Source organism: Equus caballus, chromosome 7 (genome assembly GCF_041296265.1).
Source record: "Equus caballus isolate H_3958 breed thoroughbred chromosome 7, TB-T2T, whole genome shotgun sequence".
NCBI classification, from domain to species: Eukaryota; Metazoa; Chordata; class Mammalia; order Perissodactyla; family Equidae; genus Equus; species Equus caballus.
In genome coordinates this window covers 10,346,436-10,370,216 of record NC_091690.1, presented here as the reverse complement: position 1 = coordinate 10,370,216, position 23,781 = coordinate 10,346,436, and the positions used below count along the sequence as shown (strand labels likewise).

The window sequence follows — 23,781 nt, the reverse complement described above, 5'->3', positions numbered from 1 at the left end:
AGGAAAAATCTCTCTGGCCTGCCCTCTTTGCTTTTTCTCTTCCCATTTCCTCTCAAATGCACTCACACCAGGCATTCACTCTCACCTTAACTACCACTCCACTGCAAAAGCTCTTGGCAAAGTAATAATGGAATCAAAATAAATAGAATGTCAATCTTCTCATCTTGGCAGACATATAGCAGCTTTTGTCATGGCTGTTCACTTCCTCTTTCTTAAAAAATATCTTTACAAGGCATCTGAATCACCATTCTTCAGTTTTTCCTTCAATTTCTGTAGCTGCACCTTCAGAGGCTCTTTCACTAATTCTCCTCATCTCTGTAACCTATGTTTTAGTCCATATAATTCTTCCTTTTCCTGTCTTCTTTTAAGTTATTGGCATGAAACACCAGTGTGGACTCCCAATTTAATATCTCCACCCAACTTAGCTTACTTAAACTCCAAATTCACATGTCCAACTGCCTATTTTGCATCTTCACTTTTATGTCAAATAGGCATCCACAGTTGTCTGAAAATGAACTCATCAAGCTCCCCACCCTAAATCTGCCATCTTCTCAATCTCAATAAGCAGAAACTCCCTCTTTCTAGTTGCCCAGGCAACTGCTGCCTTCCAGTTACTCAGGCACAAAACACTGGTAGCATCCTTTATACTTTTTGTTTTCTTCCATGTCATATCTAAGCAATCAATAAATGCATAAAATGTAAATTAGTCATGACATTCCTCAGTTTAAAACCTTCCAACAACTTCCTACCTCGTAGAGAGCAAAATCTAAATTCCTCACAATGCCTCATATTGATTTGCCTGTTTTCTTTGGTCCCACCAGCTCTCTAATTTCATTTCTTCCACTCTCCCCCTCACTTATTCTTCTCCAGCACACTAACCTCCCAGAAAACATCCAAAACACTCCTGACAGCATTTGTATCTGCTGTCCCTTCTGCCCCCAGGAAAGTCACATGGCTGGCATCCTTACTTCCTTCACGTCTCAGAGAAAACATCCCCTCAGCACAAAATCCTCCCATTTGTCTGATCTCCCAGACAAACAAAAAAGCAAAAAAAAACACCCAATCTCAACATTCTCTATCCCTCTAACTTGGATTTGTTTCTCCCAAAATATTAATCACTTCAAAATATTGCACGTTTTTATTTGTTCATTCATTCAATGCCTCTCTATCCATACTAGAAAGTCAATTTCAAAATAATAGGGTTTTTTTCCTTTTTTTAGCCTTGACTGTATTCCTAGAGCATTCATAATAGGCACATCATATATAGCTGTGAATGAATGAAATACTTAAAATTGATGAAGCACTAATAAATATTTTTAGAACATTGGGAAATAGAAGATGTCATAATGATATTCATAGACTATTTGTATAACACATTTCATAACAAAGGTTGATGCAATTTACAAAATTGTAAACAAATAATAGATAAAAGTAAATGGTTATATACATATAAATAGAAAATAATAAGAAAGCAAAATCCAGCATAGTTCATTGGGTCTACATTTTGGTTGTCATTTGGATTAAATCTCCTAGCAGCCAACCAGAAGGAAATATTATAAGTGGCATTACTTACAGAGTTTTCATGAGATTCAAGTCAATAACCTCCCCCATCCTCACTGAATATAAGAACAGCGACAAAATAAAATTGAAAAAATATTTAGGAGGTGAGCAACTGTTCTTAGTACTAAGAAAAGAGAGACATTCCTCACCCTCACTCTAGCCCTACCCCCTCATAGAATACTGTCGACAAGGTAGATGACATGCGCAACTCTTTCCTATAATTTGAATATGGCCAATTCTTGTTATGGCCCTTAATACAAATCAATTACAAACACCAAAAGGCAATTCAGTACAAGCAGTTTTATAAATGAAAAAATAATGACTTTCAAGTATATAGCTGTCTGGTTAGGCTCAATGCAAAGATAAATTTTAGAATGCTTAGGTCAAACATTTTCAACTGACTGAAGATATCATATATTATACAGAAGATATTTGGTTGCATCATATCTCTGAAGATGTTTTGTGTTACTAACTGTAAAATTAACACTTATTATACTAATGCAAGTTGAAGGGGCTATTTCCAAAAAAATATGGAAAAAACAATTTCCTGTATTACATCAATTTAATTTTCACAGGCAAATAAGTTCATCGATTTAATTTGCACCAAAGCATATAACATGGTGTATAATATTCTGAAATATGATACTAACATTTAATAATTATTCTAATTTTAATATGATAGTAGTTGTTAAAATAGTAAACAAAATTTAGTATAGTTTTATTTTTTATGTTTTCTTTACTTTGACTTTTTAAAGAACACAGAAATAATTCTTTATATTACACATTAGATATTCTTAAAAACGTTTTTCACACAATTTCATCTTTATTCTTTGAAAAGCTTCAAGTAGAAAAAAACAGATACTTGAAAAAAGTGTGTAGCTTACTATTTTTAATGTAGTATGTATAACCCTATTTAAATTCTATGTGTATAATATGCATTTCAAAAGTCTCTTCTAAGATTATGCTTATTCTCATTTCTCATATGGTTGAATATTACCAAAAGACTGAATGTACTGTCTCTATCAAAATAAACTACAGAGAAAAATAATCAAAAACTTACACTATGATTTCCCTCACAACCCCAAAAAGTATTAAAAAATGCTCTGTAAGTATCCTCATGTGATTTTAAAATTATTCTCCTTAAAGACTTAGTTAAAGTAACTTTGAGTCCACTTAAATTTTAAGTGTAAACTTCAAGCATACAAAACACAATGATCTGAATATTTAGTTATGACTTAAGACTTCGTAATTCTGGTAAAAATCTGTACTCCTAAGAATGTTGCCCTTTCACTACCTTATTGTCATATTGTTCCTCTTTCCATAGCAACTGTTTATCTGAACAATTTAGTTCTTATTCCTAATTGTTTAATTCATTGACATAAATAAAATTGTGAAATAAATAAGAAAAATAGCCTTTATGTCACAATACAGGTAATAGCAGTGGGAATATAAGACAAATTATAAAATAAATATTAGCTAAGGCATGCCATAACAGTTTCTATCCTGCCTGGTAAAGCTATGTGAGGCCACATCATTCAAGCAACTCTGAGCACACCAGTTATACTCACTCAGATTCTTCATTCACGGTATGAGCACATTGCAAAAAAGTGAAACATTCTGTTAAACAATTTATGTTGACTATAATTTATCTAATAGTTAATTTGATTGATATTTTTGACAGAACTGTCCTAGTATTTGATAAAACTAGATACAGAAATTTAGTTCATGTTTGTTGAATATTAGTGTGTGCAGACATATCCCTCCAATAAATTGAAGGATAGAATCAGTCTGAAAGCAAAAGTTACTTTTAGCCCAAGACTAAGGTTAGGGTGAAAAGGCTCACATATTCACAGAAGAAATTTGTTGTAGGATTTACTGGATTTGAAGAGTTTCTGACCATGTTGTAATTATATCTCAGTAGTAGATGCTGTTGATGTCCCTAACCATAACTCCTCAGTCTACCCACAGTCACAGAGGACAGTTCTTGTATTCACTGACATTTTCCCTCCTCAAGGGTCTGCACTGGATCCTTGCTTCTCTGCTTCAAGCTTTTCTCTAGCACCATGCAAGCTTTTTCAGCCAATGCAGCACAGCCCAAAATGGCCCCAGGATTTCCTGCTCCAAAAGTCAACCCTCAACCAATGAGACCCATAAGAGACACATTTATACCAGTTTCCCACCTCTTTGGTGCAACAATTCTGAGATATGTTCTATGTGAAAACTCAGAGGGCAGTTGGTGCAGAATGGAGCTCCAATTACTTGTATCTATTGACCTGCTCATTACTGTGTTCTTCCTGAATTTTCTCCTTCCTATGTTTTTCTTTCCCCACTCTCTCACTTGTACCTCCTGGGATCACCTCCCTGGTAAACTATCAATACCAAAGTCTCTTTATCAGTGTGTTAATGGGGGAACCCAAACTAAGATGACTTCCAAAAAACTATCAGGAAATTTTATCCCAAATATCTAGAATTTTTAGCATGGCACCATAGAGGTAACATGGCTTCAGAGAACTTGTGTTTTGATAGGTAGGATTGAGAAACTGGAGACTGTCGAGTTTTCACAGTGTGGCAGAAAAGAGCTGTGGTTAAAAGTTGAGAGTAGAACCAGATTGTATAGGTTTGAAACCCCTCAACTACTTACTCCTTGATCTCTTACTGCTTTAATTTACCTTAGACATATTAATAGCCTTGAATTAGAAAGTTGTTGTGAGCATCAATCACAAAATAGCTTCTGATGCTTAGTAAGTGAATGATGAATTTTAGCTATTGCTCTTATTACAGGTTTTACTAATTTGGCCTAAAAGTAGTCAATGACACAGCTCTGGTGCAAGTGAATATGACTTCACAGAAAGTATTTCTTAAAAATGCAATGACTATCCATTATTGCTTCATACAGATCCTTTTGGCTTTGCTAATGTTTAGGTAGTTGACCAGAAAGTCACACAACACTCACTCAAATCAGGAATACAGAAACAATTTGTATTAGAACGACATTTAATATTTCATTAAAAAGAAAATAATCCTGGGGCCGGCTCCATGGCAAGTGATTAAAGTTCTGTGTGCTCTACTTTGGTGGCCCGGGTTCACAGGTTCAGGTCCAGGGCACAGATATACTCCATTCATCAGCCACGCTGTGGGTTGCATCCACATACAAAGTAGAGGAAGATTCACACATATCTTAGCACAGGGCTAATCTTCCTTAAGCAAAAGAAAGAGGAAGATTGGCAATGGATGTTAGTTTAGGGTGAATCTTCCTCACCAAAAAAATAAAAAAAAAGAAAGAAAGAAAGAAAGAAAAAAAATCCTATTTATATAAATCTTTAAAGTCAAAGATGATATTGGCAAGTCAAAGTATGACAACACAGAAAAACACATGAATAATTTTTCCATAAAAATGGTAGTTCCACATTGACACACAGAGTCATGACTTATTGTGTTGGAACTATTGGCATTTCTTGTGGAATTTTGTGTTTTGTGTTCTGATCCTTAAATTTTGTTACCTCTATACTTTTGCACAAACTAAATAAATGTATTTTGTATTGCTGTGATATTTGTCTTATCTGACACTTTTAGTTTTCAAGATTCTAGACTTCTATTATTTATCTAAATGTTTCAAGCTCTGTTTTCTGCCTCCTTTCCTGTGTATTTCTTACCTATAGTTTGAGTAATCATTGCATGCCTCCAAGAGCCAGAACCGGGAAGCAGGGTTGAAGTAAGCACTGGTTGGGCCTGGTATAAGTACAAAGGGTGTGAATAAGTCTACTGTAACCAGAAATGGCATTAAGAGTAGTTCAAATCTGTGCCATGGACTTCGGTTTGGTTAGGTGTTGGTGCCATGCCAGTGCCTCCTCACTCTTTCAGTTAGAATATGCTGTCCTTTCTTCAAGCTACACAGATTAACTTGCACTAAAAGGTTTCTCATTCACAAGCACATAATCACACTTATCTCTGAGTGTTTTAAGAAAAATAATCAAGATCCAAAAGCTCTGGATAAGTATTTCAAGGACTTTAAAAAACTCTAGTAGGCTGTGGAATTGAGTTTCCTAGAGGGTAGGAAACTGGTTCAGGCAATAGCTTTTAAATATTTTCTTTATGTTTCCTTGAAATGGAATATGTGTAATAGATTTATTACACATAAAAAAGCTATACAGTAGATTGGTGACTGGAAATGGATACATTAAATCCTTGGATAATTTGTGATTGCCTTAATAAGTAATTATATAATACTGCTGAAATTCTTTAGACCAGCTCTTTTCAATATAGACACAAGCCACAAATGCAAGTCACATATGTAATTTTAAAGGAAAAAGAAACAGGTAAAGTTTATTTTAATAACATATTTTATTAACCTAATATATCTAAAATAGCATTTCAACATATAATCAAAATAAAATTATTAATAAGATATTCCAGATTTTTGTTTCATACTGAGTTCTGTACATCTGTGTTTTATTTATTTTCAAAACACATTTCAATTTAAACAAGCCACATTTCAAGCACTCAATAACCACATGTGGCTGGTACCTGCCTTTATTGGAGAGCACAACCTTGGTTTAGCCCAATATTTCTTTACAGTGTTCTCTCACCCGTTTGCTACTTTATGAATTAATTCTAAGTTGCTTTGCACATAGAATTCGTTAATATGTTTCTTACAGTTTCTTCTGGCTGACACTGTGAGGCTGTCAACTCTCTCAATTCATAGAATGGTCCTGTATCTATTTCTAGAGGCCCAGGTATTTTCTTATATTCTATTTTTAATATCATGATTTGTAAAGCCAGACTATCGTATCTGTTAGAATTGCTTTCAAAGATACTTATGTGGTTGTGAGTGAGTCTGAGAAGTTCTAAGAGCAAGGGCATAACTTTTATCACTCAAGCCTGGCACATACTGGCCTTTTTTGCTTTTGTTTATTCCGCAGCTGCTGACTTCATTCTCCATAGCTCATACTTTCTAATAAAATGACACAATACACAATGTGCATGGTGTGTGTGGGTAAGAGAGAGAGATAAAGAGAGCATAAAGTTGATGACTTGGTGATCATTATGTTTTTACTCATAGTTTAGGCAGTACAGTAGCCCCCCCTTATCCACTATTTTGCTTTGTGTGGCTTCAGTTACTGCTGGTCAACCACAGTCAAAAAAGATTAAATGGAAAATTCCAGAAATAAACAATTCATAAGTTTTGAACTGCACACCATTCTGAGTAGTGTGATGAAATCTCACACCATCCTGTGCTCCACCCTGCTGAAGACGTGAAACGTCCCTTTGTCCAGCATATCCGCGCTGTATATGCTACATGCCCATTAGTCACTTAGTAGCCATCTCAGTTATCAGATCTACTGTTGTGATGTCGCAGTGCTTGTGTTCAAGTAAGCCTTATTCTACTTAATAACTGCCTCAAAGGGCAAAAGTAGTGATGCTGGCAATTCAGATATGCCAAAGAGAAGCCATAAAGTGCATTGTTTAAGTGAAAAGGTGAAAGTTACTGATGTAATAAGGAAAGAAAATAAATGATATGCTGAGACTACCAAGATCTAAAGTAACTTTTATTACAGTATTTGTTATAATGGTACTATTTTATTATCAGTTATTATCGTTAATCTCGCACTGTGTCTAATTTATAAATTAAACTTAATCATAGGTATGTATGTATAGGAAAAAACAGTATATATAGGGTTCAGTATTATCAGCAGTTTCAGGCATCCACTGGGGGGTCTTGGAACATATCCCCCAGAGAAGAGGAGACACTGCTGTAGAGTTTTTTATCTTCTACCCAAACAGGTCATCATAAGTACAATAATGTGACAATCTGTTATCATTAACTCTGTTGGAGTGTTCTGAAGACACTAGAGAGGATTAAATGACCTGGAAAAATCAGTCTATGGAAGTCTTTTGTACTCATCTCTGTTATTTCCACTGCTACGCATCACTGAAATCTTAGAACAATACGATTTGCTATAGTGACATATCAACACAAAGGTCATTTTTCACCTTCTTCTTTATCCAAAATATATCTCAAAGATCCTTTAATACTTCCCATTCCACATTTTAGCTTAATATCAAATATTTTAAATATTAAAATATTATTAAAAGTTGTATTCAGGATGTAATGATGAAATGTTTAATTATTTTGAGAATTGACCTATTTTCAAAGCACATAAGTAATATGAAGTATTTAGCATAATATAGATATTGTCTATAGATTAATATATAGGTACATTGTCTATAGATATCAATATAGATATTATCTATTATGTGGTGGTCAAGCTAAGTCTTGCAAGTTTACAGCTTTCCTTAAAGCAGAAAGAAACAATGAGTATTTATAAGTACTATAGGCAATCCCAAATCTTAAGCTTCTTAATTTTCCTGAAACTTATCTATTCCATCTTGTGTGTAAGCATAGCCACTCAAATTACCTAAATTACGTGCAGTCAAACTCTTTTTACTGAAAGTATTCCGTTTCTTTTTTTCCTGTCTTCAACATGTCAGAAGCAAATTAGGTAAGAAAAAAATGGTTTGAAAAGTAAATATATCAACTTGTTGAATGTAGTGTTAAAGTAAAAACACAAGTTTTTAAAAATGACATTTGTAATCATGGTCATAGAATAGAATTGACTAAGCACAAGATCTGATGCTTCTGTGCGCAATTGAAAAGCTACCAGAGGTTTTGTGGACAATTATTATGTCTTGCATACATGACTAATCACTAAAAAGCATATAGAGATACCAATTTCTAAGTTGCAACCCAAGAAAATATAGATATTTTAACTTTGTTTCCAAAGGAAAAAGAAACAGTGTTATGCAAAGTGAAGTATATCATTCATGAAATAGAATTCCACTTTTTGGTACCCAGCTGTTGCCTCTTAAAGTTCTCTGAGGCAGAATACTGTCACTTGGAAACCATTTATAGTGTAAACTTTACTGCTAATCATCTAATTAGTTAACCCACCATACATTAGCTGTAAGAGTTTTCTACTTCCTAATTTTGAGATATTAGCCATAAGGATGGTAGGTCATTTGAGGATTATTTAACATCTGTAGAGGCATGATCGTCAACTAACCTTATTTACATTTGATCTCCCTCCCTTGGTCATAGTCTCCATAGAAAATTAAGGGAAAAATTTAAATCTAGAGGAATAATTTGTAATTGAAATTAATTTATCTATATAATATAAAATTTAGTATTTCTAACAATGAATATTAGCTGTATCAATCATTACTTATGCTTTTTTTGGTACAAATATTAAGAATGCACTACTGGCAAAGTTCTATGGAGGGTACAGATTAGTACAAGATTAAAGTACCAAGCTTTAGAAAGTATTATATGGGAAAAAAAAGAAGATGGACAAATATTGATGGGCATGCCATAGAGATTTAATAAGAAGAACAGCAGAATTAAGGAAGAGCAGTGAAATGCATAGTTAGGGATAACGAGTATCAAGAATAAGTGAAACACATTTCTTTGTGAATAATAGTTGTATCAGTTAGTCATTGCTGCATAACAAACCATCCCCAAACTCAATGTTTCAAAATAACAATCATTTATTACTGTTTACTTATCAGAGAAGGCTGAGGGTCAGCTGATTAAGCCTAGGCTTAGCTGGGATGGTTCTCCTGGGAGGGCTCTACTCCACTTATCTCTTTTCCTCCTTATTTTCATAGTGATTGGAAAAGAGCAAGAGGATTAGCGGAACTATGCAATGTATCTTAAGGCCTAACCACAGTGCTGGTACACTATTACTTTTTCCTCATTCTATTGACCAGAATAAGTCACATGGCTAAGTCTAAAGTCAAAGCGCAGGTAAGTATATTTTATTTCTTGACGAAGAAGAACTGGAAAGTCACATGCCAAATAATACAGATAAAGAGAGAGCAGAAGAATTAAAGACAATATTGCAATCTACCACACTGGTAAAGTGCAAACTTGGAAGGTTATTCTATAGCAGACCTGTAAAAGCATTGATTACCAACATCAGAGTCTGTTTTTCATTTTACAAGTAAAAGAGAGCTAATAAAGTTTGGGTACCAAGATGTTTCATCATAATCTTGTTTTCTTTCTCTGCTTTTTTAAAATTGTAGTCACATCTGTCATTTTGTTGGTTCAACTATTGCTTTTCATGTTTAAAAATATCTTTTTCTCTGTTGAAATAATGAAATTGTTACCAATATATTCCTCCTAATTTTAAAATTCTGCCTTTTAAGTTTAGGTTTTAAATCTAACTAGAGTTATTTATTTTTTGCATGGCATGCTGCCAGATCTCATCTGATTTATTTTTCTTATGGATAATCTATGTTACTGGAACTATCTGTGGGATGGTCCATTCTTTCTCCACTGATCTGCATCACATCACACATCACTTGTATACCAAATTTTTATAGAGACATAGAATGTTTTCTGTGCTCTCTATTTTATTCCAGAAGTCTACCTCAGGAGTCTACCCTGCCCAATTAACCCCTATCTTAATTATTTGTGAAGTTACACCAAAATAAAACTAATTAAGGAAAGATTAAGACTTTTTTGAAATAGTCTTCCCATCTATGCACATGATATATCTTTATGTTTTTATGCATTTCTTTAGGTTTTGCTTATATTTGTTATATATGTGTGTATCTGTCTTTTGTTTGTTTGTTTATCTTTGGGCTTCTTCTTTATCTGTCAAGGTTAGGTCAAAAACTAAAAATAAAAATCATGGTATTTCAAGAAGAAAGGAATTTGATTTTAGGTGCTTATAAACTGTTAGAAGAGCTGAAGGAACAAACATCAGGAAAGACCTAAATCTTCAATTAACTGCTAGCTTTCAAAGAGTTAGAAATTGCAAAAATTATAGATAACTGCCAACAATGACCATAGCTTCCAGAACCAAGACATATGATACTAAGAAAAGCACCTGGGGGCCACCATAGCTGGAAGGACAATGAAAGATTTCTGCTTCTCTTACACCTTTGAAATCTCATGTTTCTCACTGAGTAGCACCTAAGCCTGAATCTTGCCGGCATGTCTTCTGTGACATGCAGTTATTAAGCCCACAGGCCCCCTAATGTATTGGAGAGGACAAGAATGAGGAAACAGTGCAGAATAGTATATAACCCAGCAGAGTCAGATACAATCACTGTTTTGATTATGAATGGGAGCTTTTTCTGCATTCTATTTTCTAATAATTTATGATAGATGTTTCACTTTTTTGTGTTAATCTTATATTCCACAACAGCTCCAGGATGCAAATATTAATTCTAAGAAAAGGGGTCCATATCTATTTTTTTCTTCTTGCCCCTCCTCTCTCTTCCTCCTTCCCTCCATCTTTCTCTTTCTTTCCTTACTTTCCTTTTTTCCTTTCTTTCCTTCTTCTCTTCCTTTCTTCCATGCTTTTCTTTCCTGCTTTTCTCTCTCCTTTCCTCCTTCCCTCCCTTTTCCTTTTTCTTCTTCCCTCCTTCTTTCCTTTCATTCTTTCTTTATTTTTTAATCTCAGACTCTCAGGAAAGTTCTGTTCTACTCAGTGGTGAAATAGTACAGTACACATTCTATCACAATAGCCATCATGTTAAACACCTTACAGATACCAAACTCCAAATGTATGTGTGAGCGTTTGTGTGTGTGTGTGTGTGTCTGTGTATGCATATGTATGTGATTGGACAGACAGATGGACAGATAGATAGATAGATACATAGATAGATACAGAGAGAGAGAGACAGACAGATAAATAGATAGATAGATTGGTAGATAGACATGTTTAATTTCAACTTCCCACACCTTTGTAAAATGAGACACTATCCGCTTTTTAAAGCTGAAGGAAACTTGAAGTTCATAACAATTAACTCCAAGTTTCTACAGCTAACAGATTTACTGCAAAGATCCAATCTTGAGTCTGCCTTATTCCAAAGGCCATAATCGTTCCATTTGTCAAAATCTCTTCAGTACACTCAGCAAACGTGATAGTTTTTAGAGAAAAGTCTATATCTTATTACTCACTTTTCTGTCTGGGATTCACCCTTTATACTAGGCTCAGTACAGAGAATAACTGAATCTCAGACATCTACAGGTAAAGATAGAGCCCTTCATATAAAAATATATGGAGGAGAGTCTTGAGGCATTCTGGTAGCTGAGCATTCAGGCTAAGGGTTTCCATTGTTGGTGTGTAAGCAAGACTGGACAGAAACTTTCTAATATTCAAAAATTGCTCCAGAAAACTATTTTTGTTTTCCATGCTCAGTCTTCCTCAGCATTTAAAGGTATAGGAAATCATGAAACAGCCTAAATGTCAGTATTTCCTCTGTTTTTATGAATTCTTTACACAATAGAAATATTCAATAAAAGTTATTAATTACAGATCAAGTATCCTCTATGAGGTATTTTGTATCATTCCCATTACTTGAAGTGTTTGAATGTTTACTAGTTGTGAACGCTCTGCATCATCCTAGCAAAAGTCTATGCACTCTAACATCTAAGTACTCTCTTATATTATCACACTGAAATTTATTAGTTTTTTCTCCTTCTTCTTTGAGCAAACTCAGTTTCTTTTCACATCTTTAGAAACTCCAACTTAAGAAATATTCATTCACCAACATGTCCTCTATGAATAAGCTGATAGTGAGGATAATCCCTTGGTAGCCAACTCAAGCCACCCCTGAACTCTACAGCTGGCAGATAGAGATAAATGCTGTCTAAAAATTCATACAACTTCAAATTATACAATGTTTCATGCCAACTGATAAATTACTTAAGTTATTCTATTTTTATTCACATATCTGTGTGTTGTATACTTTATATAATATACTTTTCTCACAAAATATTTCACAACTATCTTCCAAAGGACAAAAAATTGCAAATGTAAAGTTACATAACTAATTTTTAGGAGAGCAAAATACAGATATTTGAGATGTAAACATCTAAAAAAAATCAATATTTTATTACGGAATAACAATTTTGGAAGGAAGTATTCCTTCCATCTCCCTTCCTGACAATTCGAAATTGTACATCACCATTGGTTTGGACCTACAACCCCTGAAGGACTATTGTGGACACTAGTATTGTTAGAATATTCTTTCTAACGTTCAGCCAAAACTATCTCTGTGGAACTTCCCCATTATTTTAAGTTGTAAATTCTGGATGTCACACTGAAAACATGCTAACAAGGATCAGTGCTGTTAACATAAACAATAAATATGTAGCAACTAATGTATGTGAAAAATATTTTTTTCTTTCAAATCTCTATGCAATTTTCAAGACCAGTAAGGAAGAAAATTAAATTTTCCACTTTTGAAACTGAGACAATGTCCCAGTCTATTTTTATCAGCCGTAGTACTCTATCATTGCATACATTGATAGTAAAGAATAGAGGGTTTTTGTTGTTGTTGTTGTTTTAATTAGGTGATAAGAACTCTGCCAATTCTGAAAATCTATAAACATAAAGCCATTCAGGCTCTTCTCTAATGGAATGAAACTCTTTCTCTTGGAACTGAGCCAATGCCTACTAGATAGCCGTGTGTAAGTTATCGAGTGAAACATTTCATTCTCAGAGGCTGAACTCAGGACCTCTTTTAAAATATGTTGCCTCTTATTATGGCAAGAATTTAGTTGATTGTGTCACGATGAAACTGCCAGGGTACCCCTTGAATGTTTTTAGTAGTTCTAGTGACAGATTAGATACAAGTACATGAATGAAATGGGGCTTTATTTAAAGTGACACTGTGAATCCAGTCTCATCAGATTCATCAATCCTAATTCACTTATGTCTTTTAGGAGTGCTCAGTCTGTCTCATTTGTTTCAATTGCTTCCTGTTTTACCAATATGCTTTTCAATTAGTTGAGCAGAGCAATAACAAAAGTGACATAACAAGAGTGAACTGTGCTCTGCCAAACTGCTTCCATAGGTTCCCTGTACAGTTAAATAAGCTCCACATCCTCGACTTGAAACCTGAATTTAATAATTGGTTGACAAAAAGTGTCTTCTTAAAAATTAATTAGAATTCTGTTGAACCACTTAAATTTAATAAAATTCAGCTGGTAATTGATAGCACGCACTAGTTCACAGGTGGCAAAGACATTTACTCCATTCTATTCCCATCTGCTGATACATATACCATAAATTTAAACTGCATATCCATCATCCACCTGGAAGTGAGCGTGCAATCCAAAATCCTCTTACCTACAGCTGCTATACTGTGTTCAGTTGTCCTTCTTTGAAAATGTCATCAGCATCATGAACGAACAGTTTCTAACCTTGAAAAATTCAGTTAACATGTCTACATATAACTTTATTCTCAGATATCTCTGGTATTCACAGATATCACAAAAGTAGCAACTTAATACAGAGTTTGATCTGTGAAGGGGCTCCAATGATTAATGGTTGAGGACAAAATGCTTTTTACACGGGAAATAACACCTTCCAAGATGTGTACACATAATTTGTAGATAGAACACAAACTTATTTTACTTTTATTTTGTATGTGTAACCTGTTCTGAGACCACTCTTGCAACAAACAGAACTATGATTTGCCTGAAATATGGCTTAAAAATCTGTCAAATATTAGAATATAGCAATGGATTCAACTTATGGTGAACTCACTATTTTCCATGGTTTGGGGTTTCCCTATCAGAGACTTTCTATCCACTTCCTTATCTTTTCTCTCCTCTTGTTTTACGGTCTTTGGGAAAATGTAAAATTTATGGTTGTTTTCACCACAAAATTAATTTAAGAATATCTGGTGCAGTTATGGCCTTCAATAAAAATGACAAACTGGTATGGTCTAATGGGATGAATGAAAGACACTTGAAATATAAAATTTTCTGCAGCGAATTCCCAGAATTTGAGCGTGACTAGTAGAAAGTAAAATTATACTGGTCAAACTCTTACACTCTCCAACAGAACTGCTCTCAAGTTCACATTTCATCACTTTCCTTCTTTAACTCTAATTTTCAAGTCTGAAAAAACTGAAACCATAGGAAAGGCTGAGGAAAATACTTTACAATATTTTGAATCAATTAACTTGAATTAACCTGACAAATGTGAGGACAGATATACGGCAGACTTGAAATCAGTATGGTATTGTCAATATTTTATAAATGATTAGGAAACAAGGATAAATAATTCCACATTCAAAGTGGATGACCTCCTTGTTGATTATCTGAAACTACATTATAAATATTTTAGTTAAGTAGCACACAGTGGATTTAATTTGAGATAATCTGTTGATGCCCGCTTAGTTGTGAACATAAAACGTGTCATAATGTATTCTAAAATATTTTAATATATTCATTTTAAAGGTCTATCATTAAATTATGCAATGGTCACTGTTACTCAAAATAGATGCAGTGAATATTTAACCATTTCGGTCGTTGTATAAATATATAAGAATATGGAGCAGCTGAGAAAATAGGATAAAAGTCACTTTCATTCAGGTGATTCCCCATAAAGGTGGGGATGGCTCAACCTCTTTCAGCCCGTGACTTCCTGCTTACAGAACTTAGGCACTATCTTCAAACTCAAGCCATCAAAAAGCAGAAAATCCATCCACTAGCACACAGTACGGTGTTTGAGGAAGCTGCCACGAAACAGGAGACTACATCAGGGGTTATTTCTCTTATTGTTTTCAGCAATTTAACACAATCTACACATACTTTCCAGACTCATATCAAACTAAAAATTTAATAAAGACAAAATAGTTTACTATTTTCCACATTAGTATTGTTTTCAAAAAATTTATAGTGTTTTTGTTTACTGACAAAAATCAAAATCAAGGGTTATTTTCAATTTAAATATAAAACACTTATTTATTTTGAGTGTATAAAATATTAAGCTTTAACATATTGAGCTATTGTTAAGGAGATCTATAAATGATATCCACAAGTTTTACGGGTTTTTTTCCCCTCAATATCCCTTTCAATTTTAAAGGCAGGTTAATAAAAGAAGAATGTACCTGTTTTCTGAAAACAGGGTCCAAACTATGAACTTCAAAAGGGAACTGGTTTCTGCAAAGATATCCTTTTGTAGTAGTCATGCAAAAATGATGCTTAGTAGATCCTTAATCGCAGTAAATGGGAATCCTTTAAGGTCACCTGTTAAGAAAGGATATATACTATTGTGATTACAAATGACCTTTCTTTCAATTTTCCATTGTTTGATTAAAACCTACTTTGCTTATTAAATACTTTATAATAAGTCTCTATTTAGTTATACAGGAAATTACTATGCTGTTTACCCATCTCAGTACACACTTATAACACTTCTAATTAAATATATTTATTTAGTTGTTGCTTTTTTACATTTAATCTTTCCTTTGTAATTTATATTTAATAATAAACACAAAAGAATATCACTCTAACTAAATTTTCATGAACTTCAAGCTTAAAACATTTAACACATCACTCAGACAGAAAATCAACAGGGAAGCATTGGATTTAGGCTACACATTAGAGCAGATGGGATTAACAGATATTATAGAACATTCTAGCCAATAGCAGCAGAATACACATTATTTTCATGGACACGTGAAACATTTTCCAGGAGAGGAATTTGTTAGGCAACAAAACAAGTCATAATAAAGTCAAGAAGATTGAAATCACATAAAATATCTTATCTGACCATAACGGTATGAAGCTAGAAATCACTAACAAGAATAAAATTGGAAAATTCACAAATAAGTGGAGATTATACAACTCGTTCTTGAACAATCAATGGGTCAAAGAAGAAAACAAAAGAGAAACCAAAAAAATACCTTAAGACAAATCAAAATGGAAATACAACATACCAAAACTTATGTAATGCAGCAAAAACAGTTCTAAGAGAGAAGTGCATAGCAAAATATGCCTACACTAATAAACAAGAAAAAAGATCTCAAATAAATAACCTAACTTTACTACTCAAGGAACAAGGAAAAGAAGAACAAAGTCCCAAATTCGTAGAAGTAAAGAAATAACAAAAATGAGAGCGGAATTAAATGAAATAGAGACTAAAAAGACAGTAGAAAAAAACAATGAAACTCAGGTCTGTTTTATTGAAAAGATAAATGAAGCAGACAAAACTTTAGCTAAACTTACCAAGAAAAAAAGAGAGAATGCAAATAAATAAAATTAGAAAGGAAAAAGGAGACATTACAACTGATACTACACAAGTACCAAGGATAATAAGTGACTATTATGAACAATTATACACCAACAAATTGGACAAGCTAGAGTGAAATAGGTAAATTCATAAAACATACAACTTACCAAGACTGAATCATGAAGAAATAGAAAATATGAACAGACAAATTTCTAGTAAAAGCACTGAATCAGTAATCAAAAACCTCTCAACACAAAAAAGTCTAGAACCAAATGGCTTCACCAGTGAATTTTAGTGAACATTTAACGAATTTATACCAATCTCTTTCAAACTATTCCAAAAAATAGAAGAGGAAGGAGTACTTCGAACCTATTTTGTGAGGACAGTGTTACCCTGATACCAAAACTGGACAAGAACAGTACAAGAAAAGAAAATTACAGGCCAATACTCCTAATGAACATAGATGCAAAAATCATCAACAAAATGTTGACAAACAGAATTCAACAATACATTCAAAGGATCATACACCATGACCAAGTGAGAATTATTCCAGGGATACAAGGATGGTTCAACATCCACAAATCAATCAATGTGATACACCACGTTAACAAAATGAAGGACAAAAGTCATATGATCTTCTGAATAGATTCAGAAAAACCACTTGAAAAAACTGAACATTTATTCATGATAAACACTCTCAACAAACTGGGTATAAGAGGGAATGTGCCTCAACATCATAAGGGTCATATATGACAAACCCACAGCTAACATTATACTCAATGGTGAAAAACTGAAAGCTTTTCCTCTAAGATAAGGAACAAATAAGGATGCTCACTCTTGCCATATTTATTCAATGTAGTACTGGAAGTCCTAGCTAGAGCAATTACACAAGAGAAAGAAATAAAATGCATCCAAATCAGAAAGAAAGAAGTAAAAGTGTCTCTATTTGTAGATGACATGATTTTATATACAGAAAACCCTAAAGATTCTACCAAAAAACTGTCAGAACTAATCAACAAATCCAGTGCATTTGCAAGATAAAAAAATCAATATGTAAAAATCACTTGCATTTCTATACACTAGCAACAAATTATCAGAAAGAGAAATTAAAAAACAATCCCATTTTGTAGTTTCATCAAAAGAATAAAGAACCTAAGAATAAATTTAACCAAGGAAGTGAACGATCTGTACACTGAAAACTATAAGATATTGATTAATGAAATTGAAGAAAACGCAAACAAAGAGAAAGATATTCCATATTCGTGGGTTGGAAGAACTAATATTGTTAAAATGTCAATACTACCAATAGCAATCTACAGATTCAATGCAATCTCTATCAAAATTCCAATGGAATTTTTCACAGAAATAGAATAGATAATCCTAAAATTTCCATGGAACCAGAAAAACTCTGAATAGCCAAATCAATCTTGAGAAAAAAGAACAAAGAGGGAAGCATCACACTTCTTGATTTCATATCTATATTACTATATTACATAGCTATAGTAATCAAAACGGTAGGGTATTGGCATAAACACAGACACATAGATCAATGGGACAGAATAGAGACCCCAGAAATAAACCAATGCAAATATGGTCAATTAACTTATGACAAAGTACCCAAGAATATACAATGGGAAAGGACAGTGTCTTCAATAAATGGTGTTGGGAAAACACAGCCACATGCAAAGAATAGAACTTGACCACTATCTTGTACCATACACAAAAATTAACTCAAATCAATTAAATACTTGAAGGGAAGACGTGAAACCATAAAACTCCTTTATGAAAACACAGGCAGTAAGCTCCTGGACATAAGTCTCAGAGATGATTTTTTGAATCTGACACCAAAAGCAAAAGCAACAAAGCAAAAATAAATAAGTGGGACTACATCATACTAAAAAGCTTCTGCACAACAAAGGAAATCATCAACAAAAGGAAAAGGCAACATACTGAATGGGAGAAAATATTTGCACATCATCTATCTGATAAGGGACTAATATCCAAAATATATAAAGAACTCATACAACTCAATAGCAAAAAACCAAACAATCCAATTAAAAAATGGGCAGAAGATCCAAATAGACATTTTTTTCAAAGACATACAAATGGCCAATAGGTACGTGAAAAGGTACTCAACCTCATTAATCATCGGGGAAATGCAAATCAAAACGACAATATGAGATATCACTGGGAGCCGGCCCCATGGCCAGGTTGTTAAGTTCACATGCTCTGCTTTGGCAGCCTAGGTTTCGCTGGTTCAGATCCTGGGCACAGACCTATACATCACTTATCAAACCATGCTGTGGTGGCATACCACACAGAAGAACTAGAATGACTTACAATTAGGATATACAACTATGTGTTGGGGCTTTGGGGAGAAAAAAGAAGAGACAAAGAGATGTTAGCTCAGGGCCAATCCTTCTCACCCAAAAGAGATATCATCTCATACCTGTTAGAGCAGCTATTATCAAAAAGAAAAGAAATAACAAGTGTTAGCAAGGATGTGGAAAAAAGGGAACCTTTGTGCACTGTTGGTGGGAATGAAAATTGGTGCAGCAACTATGGAAAACAATACGGAAGTTACTCAAAACATTAAAAATAGAACTACCAAATGATCCAGCAATTCCTCTTCTGGATATTTATCTGAAGAAAATGAAAACATTAACTTGAAAATATATATGCACCTCCATGTTCACTGAAGCATTATTTACAATAGCCAAGATATGGAAACAACCTAAATATCCATCAATGGATGAATAGATAAAAAATGTGTGGTATATAAATACAATAGAATATTATTCAGCCATAAGAAAGGAAAACATTTTGTCATTCACGATGACATAGAGGGACCTTGAGGGCATTATGCTAAGTGAGGTAAGTCAGAGAAAGATAAATACCATATGATATCTCTTATATGTGGAACATATATTAAAAAAAACAAGCTTATAAGGAAGTAGCTGGGAGATGGGAGAAGTAAGTGAAGAAGATCAAAAGGTAAAAGTAAAAATGAACAAATAAATACAATGCATTACTGAACAACACCAGAGCATAGTTTCCTGTTGTCTAATAATTTGTGACCATCTCCTACAATAATAAATAAATAAACAAATAAATAAATAAATAATAAATAAATTGAATATGTTCTGCTATTCAAACTGAGGAGGTCATAAAATGGATAATGCCATTATCCTTGTTTTGTCATCAAGAAGTTCTATTTTTAAATTTCAAACAATCTACTCCCTTCTATACTCAAAACACACACCATCACTTAAAATAGGTGTATTCTAAAAATGGAAATGTTATACAAAATGACTATTGAATTAAAAAGTGAACAGTGATACTTGGGATAAGCTAGAATTTATTTTTCAGAAGTGATCTTTTACGAAAATAATAAAGGATCTTTGGAGTTAGTGACTAGAATTATAGTAGTGAAATTAAAAACAATACAGAAGGAAAATAATATGAGGCATATGCCACCACATTTATTCACACAATAACTCTATCCTTGGGAAAGTGAATGTAGTAGGTTGCTTGAAAAAAACAAATACCAAAAGTCATGATGCATAATATCAATGTAGAGCTTTGATGCCTCACTGATTCTCAACTGGCTTATTAAAAGGGTTTGTGATAAAATACATACATACATACATAAAAGTAGCTGGGCTCTAGAAAAGTTGAATTCTCCAACCTAATAAGTCTGTTACCCCAGGGTCAGTGCCTTAATTGAAAAGGTGTGTGATACTGAGACTTGTATAAGCAACATCTGGCTAAAATACTCCAAAATCTTAAATTCCGTATACTCTCTGGGCCTCCCAATGTGGTCCACTCCTCCTGGTAAAGGTGTAGATAGTGCATCCAAGATCAAACATGATCAGAATCAGAGAGGGGTAAGTGAATTGGATCAGTAGATCCCAACATCATATGTCTACTTGTGCACCACCTTTCCTGAAAAGTATGTCTGTTGATTCTCTGCAATGTCATGCAAGGTTTGTGTCAGTGAAAGTAGCCCTGACTTCCATGTCACCCACCACTGTTTCAGTAGTACCTCTCCCTTAGCTTATTCCTGTACCTTCTGTGGCCAGGTGACCATGATAGAAAAAGGCAAAGCTTGGGTCAGGGATAGGTGTGCACTATATGTGTGTGTATCTTGAAAATGAGCACTATATTAGGATAGGCTAACTCTTAAGGATATCTGTTAAGGGGAATTCTTTCAAGGGACAATGAATCTAGTCAACCAATTTTTGTCAAAAGAGAAATATTCCAAAGTAAGAATATAGAAAAGGACAGTAGACAGTGGCAAACAGGTTGGCTCATTGGGCAGGGGATGGAAGGAAAAAGATTGGAAGACTAGTGTTATGTGCTGAACTGTGTCCCTCCAAAATTTATATGTTGAAGCCCTACCTCCCAGAATCTCAGAATGTAACCATATTTGGAGATAAGGTCTTAAAGTGGTGATTAAGTTAAAGTGAGGTCTTTAGGTAGGTACTAATCCTATGTGACTGGTGTGCTTATGAGAAGAGGAAATTTGGACACACAAAGAGACACCAGAAACAAGCACCGACAGAGTGAAGACAGAGAGAAGGCTGTCATCTGCAAGCCAAGGAGAGAGGCTGCAAAAGAAATCAAACCTGGCAATACTTTGGTTTTGGACTTCTAGCCTCCAGAATTGTGAGAAAATAAATGTCTGTTGTTTAAGTCAACCGGCATATGGTATTTTGTCATGGCAGTTCTAGAAAACTATTACATCTGGGGACAAGGAGATCTGGAGTATAGACACATAGGGTTTACATATGGGGCTGGGCACTTTCTGTCATGCACTAATGAAGAGACACAAAACAAACCAAAACACAGAATGATTTGGCAAACTAACAAAACCAGTCCCTGTCAGTAGCCATTCTAGTATTACCATGTGGACTCATGAATAGAGTGGCCTTCTTGGCACGGAGAGAGGTCAGGCATGGGCCCAACAACATGGGAGCCCCCTCAATAAAGCTGATCCAACTACTACCACCACAGAATACCCAACCTGCCAGCAATGGAGACCTACGCTGAGCCCATTCCCTGCCTTCCACCAATACAGTCATATCCCACAAGGACTTCAATTAGCCACTTGGTGGCAGGTTGAATACATTGGCATCAACACATTTTAAGTACAGGTTTCTCTTTTCTTGCCCACAGGTCTTCAGTCGTCACCACTCTCAAAGAAGTTACCAAGTGTTTGACCCACTGACACAGACCTTGAATAACATTGCATAGGACCTAGGGATACACTTAACACAGAGGAGGTATGTCAATGGACACAGGGACATGGAATTCTCTGGTTTGATCACATGCCTCACTATGCAGCAGCTCAATGGGATTTTTCTTTTCTTTTTTTGTGAGGAAGATTGGCTCTGAGCTTACATCTGCTGCCAATCTTTCTCTTTTTGCTTGAAGAAGATTGTTGCTGAGCTAATATCTGTGACTATCTTCCTCTATTTTGTATGTGGGACACCACCGCAGCATGACTTGATGAGCAGTGTGTCAGTCTGCACCCACATTCTGAACTCACGAACCCCAGGCCCCCAAAGCAGAGTGCATGAACTTAACCACTAGGCTACTGAGTCAGCCCCTCAATGAGATTTTTCTTAACAGTATTTAAATACATTTGTCTCCTCCATCTTAAAAAAATATACATATATACTCTTTATTAGTCAATGCTTTCCAGAGAAATAGAACCAGTAGAATATATATATTTACTACAAGTAATTGGCTAACATGAAACTTGATTATGGAGGATGACAAATCCCGAAATCTGGAGTCGGCAAGCTGGAGACCCAGGAGAGCTGGTGGTATAATTCCAGTCTGATTCTGGAGGCCCGAGAACTGGGAGAACCAATGGTATAGCAATGGTATACTTCCAGTCTAAAGGCTGGCAGGCTCGAGACCCACAAAGAGCCAATGTTTTCATTTAAGTCCGAAGGCAGGAAAAAAGTGATGTCCCAACTTGAAGGCAGTTAGGAAGGAGGAATTCCCTATTACTCACAAGAAAGTCAGTCTTTTTTTCTATTTAGGCCTTCAATGGATTGGATGGGGCTCACCTGCATTAGAGAGGGCTATCTGCTTTACTGTGCCTATGGATTCAAATGCTAATCTCATTCAGAAACACTCTCACAGATAGACCCAGAATAACTTTTGACTAAATGTCTGGACATCCCTTGGCCCAGTCAAGTTGACCCATAAAACTAAGCATTACACTTTTGTCCTACTTCACTCTTGCACAACACAACCACATTCCTCAAAAGAGATAGGTATACTTACTGTCTTCATTTTCACACCTCACATTCATTCCTTTTTCCATTGATATCTACATTCATTCTCAATATTTAGTTTTTCTTTCTTGAACCTTAGCAGAATCATATTCCTCTACAAGGCTCTTAAGTATGGGATTCATCAAAGTGTGATGTCGGCCTTCTGTAATTCCTCCTCTGTAATCTCTTCCTAGGCAATCCATGACTTCAACATACCACTGACACACAAACAACTTTCAAATGTATTCATCTTTTTTCCTGTGGATTTCTCAGTCATGAAAAAATTAGCATGTCTAAAATTGAAAACAGGAAATCTATCTGCTTCCCTTCATCAAGACACTCAACAACAGTAACAATAACCATATTATCTCCCAGTGTTCTCAATCTCAGTGAATGATTCCACCATCTTCCCAGCTGCAAAAGCCACAGATCTTAAGGGCATCTCTGACATCTCATTCCTCACCCATGAAATCAATTATTCAGCAAATTGCGTTTATGTGATCCCTAGGTATGTTTCAGATCTGTGTCTTCTCCATTTCCATTATCACTCGTTTAAATGAGCTTATTTTCTGCATTTGCCATTGACTTGGTCTCTTTACATTCCACTTTTGACCTACTTTAAAATGTTCTTCATGCTGTAGCCAAACTGCAGGAGGAGGTGACTTCTAGGCTTAAATAAACAGAAGAACTGAATCCGCCATGGATGCCCATAGTTGTGGTCGGGGACATCAGTTGAGTCATGGGGTTAGAGATCTCGTTTGCTACATTAAGGAACTTAGACTTGTTTTCCAAGTTGTTGTGAGAATTAAAAGCAGTGCATTGAATAAATACCAATGATATCACTAGTTTGCATACTTACATACATATTAAATAGCGTAGTTTACAAAACAGTT

The 23,781-nt window shown here is 34.6% G+C and overlaps 1 protein-coding gene across 2 annotated transcripts in view; it reads right to left on the bottom strand.

The window, feature by feature from the left end:
- Positions 1–23,781, bottom strand: part of CNTN5 (contactin 5) — a 1,137,031-nt gene that overhangs the window by 854,375 nt on the left and 258,875 nt on the right. Inside the window, exon 2 of one of the 2 annotated variants that reach the window (XM_023644694.2) lies at positions 15,475–15,613. The exons of the other annotated variant lie outside the window; for it this stretch is intronic. The gene's annotated coding sequence lies outside the window, so the exon portion shown is untranslated. The remainder of the gene's footprint in view (positions 1–15,474; positions 15,614–23,781) is intronic. 2 annotated transcript variants of the gene reach the window in all.